The sequence below is a fragment of the Panthera pardus genome, unplaced genomic scaffold, assembly GCF_024362965.1.
Source record: "Panthera pardus isolate Hobbes unplaced genomic scaffold, ASM2436296v1 HiC_scaffold_25, whole genome shotgun sequence".
Lineage (NCBI taxonomy): Eukaryota > Metazoa > Chordata > Mammalia > Carnivora > Felidae > Panthera > Panthera pardus.
In genome coordinates, this window is record NW_026526821.1 from 8,665,297 (window position 1) to 8,681,722 (window position 16,426).

The following is a 16,426-nucleotide window of genomic DNA, read 5'->3' on the forward strand; positions in this document are numbered from 1 at the left end:
CTGTCCCCATTTCCTGAGGCGCAGGAAGGTCAAGTCTATGTCACCGGTGTTGGACGTGCCCTTCATTAGGCCACAAATTCCCGTTGAGTGCGACTGGCATTTGTCTCGTTCTTTTGCCTATTTTGTCATCCCAGGCTTCACCCCAGCTTCCTGCCTCCATCTACCTCAGAGCAGGTGCACACGCACCTGCTCACGGAAGCTGCGAGCCTCCCTTTCATCTTTTCATGTTCCACCGGGATTTAGAAAGTCCATAGAATGGCAGCCGCCGGGCGCTGGGGGAACGGGCTCGAATCCCACCATGGCCTTGGAGTCTCACTTTCCCCATCTGTAAAATGAGAGTGATAAAAGTTCCTGTCCTGTAGCACCTCGGGGAAGATGGCAGGCTGCGTGATCCAGGAAGCACTCAGCTGGGACTTAGCTCTCGTAAATGCCATTATGGGTTTTTTTATTCCCCACCAAAAAAAAAAAAAAAAAAAAAAGACTCCAAGGAAGAGTTTGCTAATAGGCCAATTGAAATGAAAAGAGTTCATACCATTTGTCCCAGGAATTCCAGGATTCGAAACCCGTGGATATACTCAAATAGGGCCAATATTCGAGAAGGATGGGCAGGAGGACCATCATGGTGGTGGAAACATAGGAAGGTTTCCACACCAGTTAGCCAACAGCTGCTTCCCCGAGCCGGTCCATCCTGGGCCGCCACCCAGGCTGCCTTCGCCTCTCCCCGGAACCATCCGGAGCTTCCCAGCATCTGGGGATTGAACGGTTGGTTATCTTGGGCTCACGGGGGACCCCAAGACCCTGCCCCCCCCCACTGACTGCCAGCCACCATCAGATTGGTGTTGGTGAGAGCCCTGACCTCCCCTCATCTTGAAGCTGTGTCCCCACAAACTCAAGGGCGTTTCCACATTTCCTTTGCCTCTTTGCATGTTATTTGCTTCATGGCACAAATCTGGAAGTGGCCTAAATGCTTCATTAAATAAATTATGACGTGTCCCTCCTCATCAAATATCGTGCGGCCTTATAAAAAACAATGAGTCGGCTCTAACGTGCAGAGAGTAAAGGCGGCCGGGATGTATGTTCAGCGACCAAGGCGGGTCACCCCTGGGTGTACATTGTGTAATTCCCTTCATGCAAAATCAACTGCGCAGACATTTACGGGTGACCGTATCTACATAGAACACGCAACGTGCTTAAAGGGAATGTACATCAGCATTCAACTTCTGTCGTGTGCTATTATTCAGAAAAACAAAGTATCGCTAGAACAAAGACCGTATTTCCCAATCTGGTGCTGTACATCAAAAATTTAAACATATCCCGCATATGCACATAGGCTCACAGACTTTATATTTGCAACGACGGTTGGTGCGTAGAACATTCCTGTGTTTTTGAGAAACTGGGAGCAACTGGGACCTTCCAGGGAGTAGAGCTGAGATGCAGGTGACAAGCGTTCAGGCAACCACTGGGTCTCACGTTACACTTGGTCCTTTTTAACCTCCTTGGCCCTGAGTACGTGTTGCTGTTATTATTACTCCATCGTTGCTGTCGTGGTTGTCTTGTAAAAGGCAGACTCAGGACAGACGAGTGTGTTTTGGCCACTCCAAGGGAACGACTTGGCAGACAGGCCCCATGGGACGCTGGGAGGCTGGGACGGGCCTGGGAAGCTCGGGGTTAATACCCCTTCCCAAAGGGGCCTGCTGCCCCAAGCCTGCAATCTTGCAATTAGGCTAATTAAGCAGTAGTTTCACGAGGAGGATGGAAATGTAATGGGTAGCGGACACCTGAGCTCTCAAAGGTAGATGCTAGAAGCCTGGAGGGGTGGAGGCTCCCGCTGGGGAGAGGCACTCGCTGCAGGGACTTATCTAAAAGTATTCTCTTTCCAGGCTTCAGAGAAGATTGCAACCAACCGCCCCTGCCGTGAATGCGTCAGCACAGAAAAGGAGGGGAGGTGTCTTTTGGATGAATAAATACCGGATTCTTTCAGGACGAGAAGGCCCACACCAAGCCTGGGGGGCGGGGGGGCGGGGGGCGGGGGGGGGGGGGTGGAAGGGTGAGCCCTCAAGGAGCTCCAGGCTGGTACAAGTGGGTCTGTTAAACTGGCTCAAGCTACGGGCACCTGGGTGGCTCAGCGGGTTAAGCACCCAACTCTTGATGTGGCTCAGATCATGCGAGGGCTTGTGAGTTCGAGCAGCCACGTCGGGCTCTGAGCTGACAGCGCAGAACCTTCTCGGGATTCCCTCTCTCTCTCCCTGTCTCTCTGCCCCTCCCCTGCTTGCATGCACATGGTCTCTCTCTCTCTCTCTCTCTCTCTCAAAATAAACAAAAAAGTGTACAAGCTGTCTTATAACAACCCCTACTTTGTATCGAACACCTACTCTGTTCCAGACCCAGATCTAAGGCTTTTCCTCCATTAATTCACCCCAACCACACCTTCCAGTGAGACACACACTACATTATTTCACTGAGTCTAGGATATAATTGAATTGGAAATGCACATAAAAGTTGCATAATTGTTTAGTGTACGTATGCACCAAGTAGCATGCCCCAAATGGGATTAATTTATCCTAAAACATCGTTCATTTCTTTATCTGAAACTCAAATTTAATTGGATGTCCCATATATTTTTTTAATTTTTTTTTAACGTTTATTTATTTTTGAGACAGAGAGAGACAGAGCACGAATGGGGGAAGGGAAGAGAGACAGGGAGACCCAGAATCGGAAGCAGGCTCCAGGCTCTGAGCAGTCAGCACAGAGCCCGACGTGGGGCTCGAACTCACCGACCGCAAGATCGTGACCTGAGCCGAAGTCGGACGCTTAACCGACTGAGCCACCCAGGCGCCCCTGGATGTCCCATATTTTACCTGGCCACTCTACTGATAACACTTCTAAAGTCTATATAACTCTTAGAATCAGTGGGCTGTTTATAATCAGTAACATTGTTTTCTTTCTTTGCGGTTCATACAATAACGTTGCTTTTCAGTGGCTTCTCGGATTGGAGGAAATGTGACATCGTTATCCCCAGTTGACAGATGCTCAGACTGAAACTCGCGGAAGTTAACTCACTTCTGCAATGGCACAACGTCCACAAAGCCAACGGTGCAGCCGGGACTTGAACACGGGTTCTAGGAGCCACACGTAACTACTGTGCTTCTAAGCAGGGAGCCAGTAGGAGCCTAATGGCAAAGAGCAGGTAACACTGGATGGTTAGGAGCGCTGTGTTACATTTCTGATATCTTTCTTTTTGCTCAAAATTCCATAGGGCAATTTTTGACCTGTACCTTTATTTATTTTTCAGTTTATTTATTTTGAGAGAGAGAGAGAGAGAACACGAGTGGGGGAGGGACAGAGAGAGAATCCCAAGCAGGCTCCATGCCAGCTCAGGGCTTGAACCCATGAACCGTGAGATCATGACCTGAGCCGAAATTAAGAGTCAGACACTCAGGGCACCTGTGTGCCTCAGTCAGTTCAGCATCCGACTTCGGCTCAGGTCGTGATCTCGCAGTCTGTGAGTTCGAGCCCTGCGACGGGCTCTGTGCTGACAGCTCGGAGCCTGGAGCCTGCTTCGGGTTCTCTCCCTCTCTCTCTGCCCCTCTCCCGCTCACATTCTGTCTCTCTCAAAATAAATAAATATTAAAACAAATCTTAAGCGGCACCTGGGTGGCTCAGCCGGTTAAGCGTCAGACTTCGGCTCAGGTCACGATCTCACAATTCGAGCCCCGCATCAGGCTCTGTCCTGACGGCTCAGAGCCTGGAACCTGCTTCGGATTCCGTGTCACCCTCTCTCTCTCTCTCTCTGCCCCTCCCCCGCTCATCCTCTGTCTCTCTCTCTCAAAATAAATAAACACTAAAATACTTTTAAAAAAAGGAGAGAGAGAGTCGGACACTTAACCGACTGAGCCACCCAGGTGCCCCAATTGGTTCTCTGTATCTTTAGCTTCTCGGCCGTGGAGAGTTGGGATCCAAGTTCAAGTCAGAGGTTACAATCTTTAGGAGCTTCTCTGTCATTAGAACATGAACTCTGTGAGGCACGCCCACAGCCTCTGGGTGGATTCAAAAGGCGCCAGAACCCGCAGGTCAATCCAGAGCACATACGCGCGGCATGAACCACGCTGCCCCTACTTGAGTCAGCAAGGGTTGGTGGTTAAGGAAACAAGTTTTTAAATCATCGGTCAACACCTAACACGTGCTCAAACCCCAGCGTTCACTCATCCAACAAATATTTCCTGAGGCTTCCCCTAAGCCAGGCATAGTTCTGGAACTAGAGACATGGCAGGGAGGGAAACAGGAAAAAAAAAAAAACAAAAAAACAAAAAAAAAAAAAAAACAAGTCCTTGCCCCCATAGAAAGTAACCTTATAGTGATAAAGACAGAAAATGAAAAATCAAATTATACAGTATTTAGGAGATGATTAAAACTATGCAGAAAGGTAAAGGAAGCAGGAGAGAGAAATGGGAAGTGATGGGAAGTTGCCATTGTAAATGGGCAGGGCGTCCAGAAGAGATCTCAAGGTAAAGCCATATGAAGATCTTAGAGGAGAGCATCCCCCGCAGAGCCAATGCAAAGGCCCTGAGGCCAGCAGACATTTGTGGCATCTGAGGATGCCGGTGAAGCAGCTTTAGGATACGAGACAGGAGCTGCTGTGGGAAGGGCCATGCAGAGGGAAAAGTGACCTGTGGGACCAGAACAGACTTTGGCTTCTCCCTTGATGGAGACAGGACATTTGCCAACCATATGGCTTCAGGCAGGTGGCTTGATCTCTCTAAGCTTTACACATGTTTCTTCTTTTTAAAAACGGAGCTGGGGGGCACTGGCGTGGCCCAGTCCATTAAGTTTCCAACTCTTGATTTTGGCTCGGGTCATGATCTTGACGTTTGTGAGACTGAGCCCTGTGTTGGGCTCTGCCCTTCACATGGGCCTGCTTGGGATTCTCTCTCTCTCTCTCTCTCTCTCTCTGTCCCTCCCCCACTCATGTTCTCTCTCTCTCTCTCAAAATAAATAACTAAATGAACATTTTTTAAAAGTTGAAAAATGGAGCTGATAATGGAACCCACCTCTTGGAGTAGTTCTAAGAAGTAAGCATTACAGTGATTCGTACGAGGGGAAAGCCTGTGCTGTGGTGCTGGGCTTACTGGTGAGCAAATACACAGCTTCTTTGCCCCTTGGCAAGTGCCTGCTTTTGTTCGCGCACCCAAGGGAAAGCAGATAGATTGAGATGGTGTGTGTAGGATGGACAGAATTTTAATATCCTGACGGATGCGTTTGTTCGTTGAGTCATTCAACAAACATTTCCTAGATGCCTCCTTGTGCGAGGTTCTGTGCTGAGCGCTGGGGACTTGAGGATGAAAAGGCCGCTCTTCAGACTCGGCAGAGTTTCACCTTGAACTTGGACTGTGACTGGTAGCCTGTTTATCGGGGGTCTTTTTACAATCTGGAATAGTTGCAGCATCGAAGGATAGAAATCTGGCCCCCAAATCCAGATTGCCGGTTCTCTTTATTTAAAAAAAAAAAAGAAGTTTATATATTTTGAGAGAGAGAGGAAGAGAAAGCTTGCGAGCGGAAGACAGGCACCGAGAAAGGGAGAGAGAGAATCCAAGCAGGCTCCGTGCTGTCAGCGCAGAGCCCGATGCGGAACTCGATCTCACCAAACCGTGAGATCATGACGCGAGCTGAAATCGAGAGTGAGACGCTTAACTGACTAAGCGCACCCCCCACCGCCAGGTGCCCCAGTTCTCTTTAAAGATCAGGAGTTTTGGCTACCCGGGGCCCCGGTCCCACATGGCAAGCAACAACCGGCCTGAGCAGCACCGTGGGACCCAGGTGGCTCAGGTCCCACTGTTCCCTGTTGTTTATACCAAGTGCCCTTGGTTCATTTTTTTTTTTTTTTTAAACCTTCTGGGGACACCACCCATCTCGGATGTATTTTGACCTCTAGGAGACGTGTCACGCCGGAGGCAACGATGACCCTGGCCGGCTTCACGGTGGTGGTAAGCTGGAGCTAGGACTCGTCAGACACTGGACAAGAGGGAGCCATTCGTGCAAAGCAGGGGATTCATCCACCGCCCCACAAGGAGGCCACAGGCCCGCGATTTCCAAGCTGGTAGCTTCCATGAGTGCTGGGCTCAGCGGCCATCAATTTGCAAGTCAAAGCACAATCAGGAAGATGGTAGGCATTAGAATCAGAAAATGTGTTTGAACTAAATTACACGAGCTCCGGATGGAGCAGGAGGAGAGAGGGAGAGCCGCTTGGGTCTGAATCATTTTGTCAGCCGTTGGAAGCCCAGGAACGAGCCCGAGTTTCCTTGACGGGTCCCGGGTCCTTCCTACCTCTTGTGACCGGAACATCTCGCCTCCCTGAGTGTGATGCTGGCGAAGGTTCGGAAAATTTGAATGAGGCGGCCCCGAAATACAACCCGCCTTCTCCATCCAGCGCCAAATGGAAGAAATCGTGAGGTTGCACAAAATAGGGGACAAAATGGCCGTGTCAGACACCGGGATCGTATCTCTGGGGTTGTTCCGCGTAAGAGGACTGGAGCGTAAACAGTGTGGCCTCGGAAGGAGTGTAAGTCACCTTGACTTTGCGCCCAGGATGAGTTAGTCACTTGAAGGACCCTAATCAGGAGCTCACCTGCCAGCAGTAGGCCCTTCAGTACTCCCGGTGTTGTTCTAGAATTCTACACCAGAGGCTTTGCTGGAAAGGGACGCTGCCACTGGTAGGGATTTTCCCTGGTGAAACAAGTAAGGCTGGAAACACAGTCGGTTAGAAATACCGGCACGGGTACCGCTATCCTGGCATGGCCAAGCATCCCGCAGGCCCCACCTGTTACAACCTCGAGAGCAGGGCTGGAGGTATTTATTCCCTTTGCTTTTAGTATAATTTAATTGTAAGTTTATAGAACTTAATTTTTACTAATGGCTGTGTTTAACGACCGACTTACACAATTCCTGAAAAGTTGACAGTCAGTCCTCACGAGCCTGCGTGGGCGGCCCCAGCCCAGCACAGCCTGAGTCTGGGGTTTCCCCCCCTCCCTCTTCTTGGCCTACTTAGCGCCTACACAGCCTTCCCGGATCTCAGCCAGGCGGTACTTGGTCAGGAAATTCTCCGTGCATTCTGCCGCAGGCCCCATCACACTGGTGGGAGCTAATTAGACACGTGATGATTGTTCTGTTGTTCTGGGCCCTTTACGGTGTCAGCTCCGTGGAAGCAGACTTCTGGTCTCCCCTGGCTCGCATGCCACCCAGAGCGCCTGGCACACGGTAGGTGCCCAAATAATATTGTTTAAGGAATGAATGAATGAATGAATGAATGATGTGTGAATAAATGAATGAACGGATAAAATGTTTCCATTAAGGCTTTCTCTACCTTTTACATGTCCAAGTTTGGTTGATACTGTGCAGAAATTATGTAAAATTCTGTGCCCAAAGAGTGAACCATTTATTAAATAAATGGCCCGCTTCTCAGCTCTTTGCAAGAGCTCAATCTTTTTTTTATTTTTGAGAGAGAGAGAGACAGAGAGCAAGAGGCGGAGGGGCAGAGAGAGAGAGAGAGGGAGACACAGAATCCAAAACAGGCTCCAGGCTCTGAGCTGTCAGTGCAGAACGTCGGATGCCCAACCGACTGAGCCCCCCAGGTGCCCCGATAAGTTATTCACGGAAGCCACTAAATTCGATGTCGTTTTTACTCAGCGATACCCAGAACAACTGCTTACCTTTAAGCTTTGATCTGAAAGAAAAATCATTTTCTACCGCATTTACACCATTAAAATTGTTGTTTGTCTTGCATCCAACCTGAAACCTCACCAATTCAGGTTGGACAAGCATTACCAAGTGATTTAGAAACCTAGATTTTAACTCCTTAACAGGCTATGTGACGTCGGCTGTCCTCTTTCTCTCTGGACATCAGGGTCCTCGTCTGTAAAATAAGATTCATTCATTAAAATTTACTGGGGCGCCTGGGTGGCTCAGTCGATTGAGCGTCCGACTTCAGCTCGGGTCACGATCTCGCAGTTCGTGAGTTCGAGCCCCGCATAGGGCTCTGTGCTGATGGCTCGAAGCCTGGAGCCTGCTTCCGATTCTGTGCCTCCCCCTCTCTCCGCCCCTCCCCTGCTCGTGCTCTGTCTCTCTCTGTCTCTCAAGAATAAATAAATGTTAAACAAAATTTTAAATAAGATTTACTAAATGCCGTTGTGTGGGGCATCGCTCAGAGTTTACCTTTTCTGATGAGGCTTGCAGTGTAGCGGGGTCAAACAGTCAAGACAAAGACCAAGAACTAAGCCACTGAGGGGCACCTGGCTGGCTCAGTCAGTGGAGCATGTGACTCTTGATCTTGGCGTCATGAGTTCAAGCCCTGCATTGGGTGTACAGCTTAAAAAAAGAAAAAAAAAAAAGACCATTGAAATAACACTGGAAAAGTGCATGAAGAAAACACAACCAGAGGAAATAAGACAGCAGTGGAGCAGAAGGAGGACTGAGGAGGCCTCTTTAAGGAGGTGATATTTGAGCATCAATCTGAATATAAGACCTTAGAGATGAGCTTTACAGGCAGAGGCAAAGAAGGGCAAAGAACTAATTTTGCACGGTTAGGAAACAGCCAGAAGGCTAGCTAGCATGGATGGAGCAAAATGAGTAAGTGAGAGGGTGGTAATAGATGCATTTAGAAGGGTAAGAGCCAGAATTAAGCAAGCCCGAGGAAAGCCTGGTCCATCCAGGGCCCTGTAGAACAGGCCACTGTTGACTTTGGTCAGTGCTTTCCAACTTTGGGCCACAGTCCCGGTGGTGGTGGAAGTTGATGAATTTGCAAAGATAGGAAATTACTCTAAAGATCCCATGATTTGGTATCCACTCAAGGTAATGTCTGTCAAGTAAATAAATGCATCTCATATTTTGGATCCCACCAGCTTTGAAAGGTATTGGCAATGCTATCGTCATTTCCAGAAATACAAGCCCACTGCAAAAGCACTTGAGAATTTATAATTATGCATTTGCCATTATGTTTTTCTCAATCAATGAAAATGAAGAGCTCAACTCTATCATGTGACTACGAACTGTCTGGTGGGAAAAAAACACACACACTCATCTTCCTACCTGGAAGGACACGTTTTGAGACTGTCCAGACCCTTCTATTGCTAAAATCATAGGAGATTCTGCTACAAGAAAATGTGTTAAGGCAAAAAGAGCACACAGTGATTTTTCAAAAAAAGGCGGGGTGGGGGGGACACCTGGGTGGTTCAGTCGGTTGGGCTTCCAACTTTGGCTCAGGTCATGATCTCATGGTTTGTGGGTTCGAGCCCGGCATCGGGCTCTGTGCTGACAGCTCAGAGCCTGGAGCCTGCTACAGATTCTGTGTCTCCCTCTCTCTCTCCCTGTCCCCTGCTTGTGCTCACTCTCTCACTCTCTCAAAGGTAAATAAACATTAAAAAAAATAAAAAATAATTAAAAATAATAAATAAATAACGTTATTATTACTATAGCAAGAATTTAGTGAGTACCTACTATCAGCGAGGCACTGTTGTGTTTTCCCTTCAGTTACGAGTCTAATCTCCAAAACAGTTGTGTAAACTAAGCATTACAATTCAAGGCATCTTTGGGTTCAGAAATGTTCGCTAAATTGACCATGTTCACACAAGTGAAGGGGAGAGAAGAGGTAGACATCTGTCCTCATGGAAATGTGTCAGTTAGGTATGGCTGTGTGATGTGTATCACCCTGAAACTCAATGGCTTAAAATAATAAATATTTCTTACTGTTTATGGATCGGTGGGCTTAACCAAGGGGTCCCCTTCACAGCTGAGCTCACCCATGTGTCTGTCGTCAGCTGCGGGTTGAGTAGGTACCTCTACCAGTGGAGATGATGCTCTCTCACCTGGTAGGATATCTGCCGGCTGTAGAGTAGGCAGCCCGTGATGGCTTCCACTGCGATGGAAGTCTCCAGAACGGCCGTGCCAACCTTGTGCATATGGCGGTAGCAGGCTTCCAAAATATGCATAGGACGGATGAGGCCTCCGGAGGCCTCAACTGCTCACTGCCACTGCAGTTTGTTGGTCAAAGCAAGACACGAGGGGGCGCCCGGGTGGCCCAGTCGGTTGAGCATCTGACGTCGGCTCGGTTCACCATCTCGCAGCTCATGAGATTGAGCCCCGCATGAATCTCTGCACAAGTGGGATTCTCTCTCTCTCTCTGTCTTTCTCTCTGCCCCTCCCCCCTTGTGCTCCCTCTCTTTCTCTCTCAAAATAAATAAACTAAAAAAAAAAAAAAAAAAACAGCAAGACATGAATCCAACTGATATTCCAGGAGTGGCAGGCAGACTTTACCCCGTGATGGACGGCCTCACCAGAATGATATCGCAAAGGGTATGGCTGTCGGGAGGGGTAAAGAGATACAGCGTCTTTGGACAACCCATCTGCCCAAATAAAAACAAAACAAAATAAATTATGTGCTATTAGAGAGCAAGTAATGAAGACACAGTTTGATCGGGAACCTCAAAACCAAGTAAGCCCCCCGCTTTGGAGAAGAGTTGGCAGTTTCTTTTCTTTTTTTTTTTTTAAGTATTTGTTTTAAGTTTATTTATTTATTCTGAGAGAGAAAGAGTGAACAGGAGAGGGGCAGAGACAGAGGGAGAGAGAATTCCAAGCAGGCTCCGTGCTGTCAGCACAGAGCCTGACACGGGGCTCAAACCCACGAACTGTGAGAACCGAAATCAAGAGCCAGAGGTTTAACCGACTGAGCCGTGCAGGCACCCTGGCAGTTTCTTATACATACATTAAACACATACCTACTCTATGACCCAGGAATTCAACTCCTAGGTATTTCCCCAAGGAAAATAAACATGCATGCCCTCCAAAAAGAGTTACACAGGGGCGCCTGGGTGGCGCAGTCGGTTAAGCGTCCGACTTCAGCCAGGTCACGATCTCGCGGTCCGTGAGTTCGAGCCCCGCTTCAGGCTCTGGGCTGATGGCTCGGAGCCTGGAGCCTGTTTCCGATTCTGTGTCTCCCTCTCTCTCTGCCCCTCCCCCGTTCATGCTCTGTCTCTCTCTGTCCCAAAAATAAAAAATAAAAAAAAAAAAAAAAAGAGTTACACAGATACGTCCACCGGAGCCTTATTCACAGTAGCCAAAAACTGGAAAAGAAATGATAAATATCCTTCAGCCACAAATAGATACACAAAGCGCTGTACATCCACACAATGGCCCGGGGAATCATTTCAGAATGAACTAAGGGTGCACAAATAGAATGAATGAATCTCAAAAACATTATAATACTGAAAGAAGCCAGACACAAAGAGTATACATCTCGACTGGTTCCATTTTCATGAGGCTCTGAGGCTGGCACGTCTGAGCGATGGGGCTGGAAATCAAAACCACAGAGGCGGGCAGGTTATTGCTGGAAAGAGGGATGAGGGATCGTACAAACACCGTGGAAGGTTCTCTACCAGTTAGGACGGCGGTTACAAGGTGGTTACAAGGTGGTTACATTTATTGAAACTCATAAAAGCATACTTGGAATCCTTATGATTTATTGTATGCAGATTGGACCCCGGTTAATGATAATAATAATAACAACAATAATAATAATAATAACAAAGACAGGCTCCCCAAGGCTTTCAAAGAGAGGTCTGGAAGAACTGGCAGGGTTTCATTGTGATGCTACGTGAGTCACAGCATTAGAGAAGCGGTCTGATGGGGGCCCCTGGGGGAACGCGTAAGCCTCAATGTGTCCTTACCTGATCCCACTACGATAGAAAGAAGGATCATTCATTTACGTTTCCAAGAGACACACAGGAAACAGCAACAAAATGTGCAGGTAAATTCCCTGCAGCTAGCTGGGGTCGTGGGGATTTAAGTTTGCTGGTAGGAGGAGGCTTGGATGCCATCGTGGAGTCAGATGGCAGGAAAAAGAGGAAAGATCCACGGGGAGCCTTCTGTAGGAGTCAGACCTCACACAGAAAGTTGTGAATCAGGTTCCTGGTGTTTATGCTGCATAAAAGCCAATAATTCCTTTGGTCGGAGAATTGCTCACAAGGCATCTGACTCTTTGATCAGGGAGACCGAGAAGACTTCTCTTGCTCAGATTGAATGTACCAGTGACAATAAAATAAATCCTGGCGGAGAACCGTCCTGCTAGCCCTAGGCTAGGGGCAAAGTGGGGATCATGGAACATTGGATCTTTGTTTTGGGAGCTTCCCCCCTCCCCCCATATAACTCATCCTCCTGTTTTAGAATGCAACGTTCTTTTCTGTAAAGACAACAGAGTCTAAGTTATTTTAAAATTCCTCCGAAACCGACGGAGGCCCTGAGAACATGTTTTAATAATAGTTTGCATGTTTTCAGCGGCCTGTGATGCCTGTAAGAAAACAGGGCGCGTGTCCCGTTCCCTTTTGCAAATCATCTAAAAATAATCTTTCCAGACTCTAACTGAGCGTCCTGCTTCCTCCTGAACTTGGGTTTACAATTACTGGCCCCGAGTACTATTTGAGCTTTATTTGTGGGTCGAATGGGAAGAAAGGGGAGGCAGGCTGAACGCGAACAAGATGCATGCGTGTCCCAGGAAGGCTTTGTTTCTCTCTGGTTCCGAAGGAGAAACGCGCTGGGCGGGCTGAGTCACCGCACACGACAACAGAAAGCAGGGCGACTCCGTGGCCTCGGTCCTGCCTGCAGAAATTGCAAGAGTTCACTTCCTTGCAGTTTTCCAGCCACCGTGTTAAATCATTGCTGCCAATTTGGGTATGACAGTTTTCCTAGTTTTGTTTGTATTAACTGGTAAACTTGCTTTGCTTTTGTTGTTCTTTAAGAACTACAAATGTAAGGAGCGGTCCCACGTTGCTGTGCGTTTGCGTTGTATAATGAGATACATATAGTAACATTCTGAGTCTACGAGATTTTTTTTTTCTTTGAAATGGGTCTGAATATTCCCCATATTACAGAAGTCTGTCTCTCACCAGTACGGTCGGCCCCACTGCTTTCTTTTAAGTGCGTAAATGTCTCGTATGTTTCCTAAAGAAATTTCAAAATCCCTAGTAGTCAAAGAAATGTAACAAAAACCAAATATGATTTCCTCTGTTATATCTGCAAGTTAGGTGTCTTTTAAGTTAAAAGCCCTGTGTTTCTTGGAAGAAACAAATATACCCCTCTATACAACGCAGGTAAAATATACATTAACACAACCTTTGATGGTGGCGATGCGATTTGACAGCATGTATCATGAGCCTTAAAAATATGACAACTATGGGGCGCCTGGGTGGCTCAGTCGGTTGAGCGTCCGACTTCGGCTCAGGTCATGATCTCACAGGTTGTGAGTTCGAGCCCTGCGTCCGGCCCTGTGCTGACGTCTCGGAGCCTGGAGCCTGCTTCCGATACTGTGTCTCCCTCTCTCTCTGCCCCGAACCCACTCGTATTCTGTCTCTGTCTCTCTCAAAAATAAAAATAAACATTAAAAAAATATATATATGACAACTATGACTCCAGCATTCCATCCTGGGTAAATGACACGGAAAAGGAAAGAAGGAAGGGAGGGTGAGAGAGGGAGACAGAGAAAAAATACAACCAGAAATTCTGACAATGGGAGATTGTTTAAATGTTCCCCCCTACAATATGATATAGTCCTTTTAAATGATGCTAGTGAAGAATATTGAACATCGTAATGGAAAAGTAGTCCCAAGTGTCAAAAGAAAAGCACGCCCCATCTTTTATAGAGCGCATATGTTTTTAAATTTTTTTTAATGTTTATTTAATTTTGAGAGAGAGAGACAGAGCAGGAGTGGGGGAGGAGCAGAGAGAGAGACACACACACACAGAATCCGAAACAGGCTCCAGGCTCAAAGCTGTCAGCACAGAGCCGGACGCGGGGCTCGAACCCATGAACTGTGAGATCATGACCTGAGCCCAAGTCAGACGCTTAAACGACTGAGCCGCCCAGGTGCCCGCAGAGTATATATGTTTTTAAATGCTCAGAAAAAAAAGACTGGATGGATTCACAACACAATGTCGACACTGGTAACTGCTAAATGGCAACATTAGCCACGACTTTATTTTCCTCTTTTTGTTTTCAGATGTTTTTAACACGCTACTGTGAATGAACACTGACCTCGGAGATCAGCATGGTGAATGAACCCGGGCGTAAAACAAATTGGGGTGAAGTTCTCCCCTGTGCCCGCTTCTCTGCGTGTCCTCGGAGCAGTTATTTAATCTTCCCGAATCTCTGTGTCCTCATCGATAAAATGGGGTGAAGTTTATGTCTACTTTAAAAAGCTGTATTAAATGAGATAACATGCATCCAGGGACTTAGCACTGAGATTGGCAAATATCCTGAGCTCGGTAAGTAGTATTTGCAATGAGCGAAGGCTGATAAAAATGTTTTCTTTTAATCAAGTGCATGTTTAAGTAAACATTTCTCAGTCTTCTAAGTGTGCTCACCAAACATTTAGCTTCCACTAGGAAGTTCTGCTAAGGGAGGGGAGAGAGAGGAATAAACGTCCCAGCATGTTTTCCACTGGCCTTGTAACCGAAAGATGTTTCTTTGGAGCTCTGAAAGTCACCGGAAGCCTTTATTAATCATGGACTGGCGGTTCTTCACCAGGGGCAATTCTTCCTCCCAGGGGACCTCTGGCAATGTCTGCAGACGTGTTGGGCTTTCACAACAAGGTGTCTAGTGGGTAGAGACCACGGATGCTGCTGAACGGCCTGTAACCCACAGGACGGCCCCCACCGCACAGAACGATCGGCCCCAGAGGTCAAGAGCGCCCCAGTTGAGAGGCTCTGCTCATGGCGTTAACGGCACACCATCTGATGATTGAAGGGGTGTGTGGCCAACTGAGCCTACTTCCTTATCACTTTTTGATACAGCATACATATTTGTGGGTAGAGCTGGAGTGAAAACCTTTCAGAAGCACCTGCTCAGCCCCACCCCCTCCCGCCCCCGCCAGCCCCCGCCGACCGTGATTTTCCCTGTTCAGCCCGGTTAGATCTCAAGCCTACTCTGCACAAAAATCTCAGGTTCGTTATCGGGGGTAAAAAGATGAAGCCCATTTCTGTCTGTGGTCTTCTGAGACAAAGAAAGATGAGCTCATAAGCAGCTCACAGAAACCCGGGGTGGCTAAGTGGGAGGCAGTCTGAATCTTGGAGTCTGGCCAATGTGAGTCAAAACTCAGTTTCCCTCCACCTCCTCCCTCTGTGATCCTGAATAAGATTTTTTTTTTCGTTTACTTCTTCAAAAACTTCGTTTCCTTACCTGAAAAAAATGGAGCCCACGGTACCAAGACTGAAGGGTTCCAAGAATTAGATGTAAAAGACATACAAAGCCCAGAGCCCAGGGCCAGGCACAGGCACACGGGCGGGGGGTGAGCCCTCAGGAAATGATGGCAATCACTGTAAGTGAAATGAAAGGAAGAGAAGAAGAAGAGAAAAGAGGAAACACTCTTGGCAGTTATTTTATTGAGTTGGTTTTTTTTTTTTTTTTTTTTTTTTTTTTTTTGGTAAGTCCCTCAGAATGTCCACTGGAGCCTAATGCCTTCGGCCTGTAAGCCCGCAGCACAAAGATCACAAAGCCAAGTTGCTGAACAAACCCGTTTCCAAATTACAAGTGCTCCTCGGTGCCAAGAAAGGAATTCACGGGGCAGCGTTTGCCAAGAAATCATTTATCAGATCAGAAGTCGATGTCACTGGTTCCCCAGCATCAAAACTCAGCTCCAAACCACAAAGCTGGAGAGCATTTTCTTTGTGACTGTTCTGACAGACACTCTCCCAGCCCTCATATGTAAAGAGAGCTCATAGATGAGTTTTTTTAAAGGCAACACCCGTAAAAAGAAACCGGGGAGGCTAATAAATGAATGCACTGTAATGCTCAGCTCGTTAGTAAGGCAATTTTACCCACTGCACACCTCCGGGGGCGGGGGGGGGTGCTTGCACCCCAGTCTATTGGGGCTGCACTCCCAGAATCGTGTTGTTCACAGCCAGCATGACCGTACTCGGTATTCCTGCTTAGAAAACAGCCAAAGCGATAAGAGTAATGAAAGTGAGAACAAGAACGTTGAAATATTTTTGTTAAAGTCTATGTATTGCATGTGAGAAAGAGAGACAGAGAGTGCGCACGCACAGGGAAAGGGCAGAGAGAGAGGGAGAGAGAGAGAGAATCCCAAGCAGGCTCTGTACTGCCAGTGCGGAACCCGACTCGGGGCTCGAACTTGCAAACCGTGAGGTGAGGACCTGACCCGAGATCAAGAGTCAGATGCTTAACGGACTGAACCACGCAGGTGCCCCGGGAAAGCATGCAACTCTTGATCTCAGGGTCATGAGTTCAAACCCCACACTGGGCTCACTTAAAAAAGATATTTTGGGGTGCCGGGATGGCTCAGCCGGTTAAGCATCCGACTCTTGATCTCGGCTCAGGCCATGATCTCATCGTTCATGAGATCGAGTCCCAAGTCAGGCTCTGCACTGACAG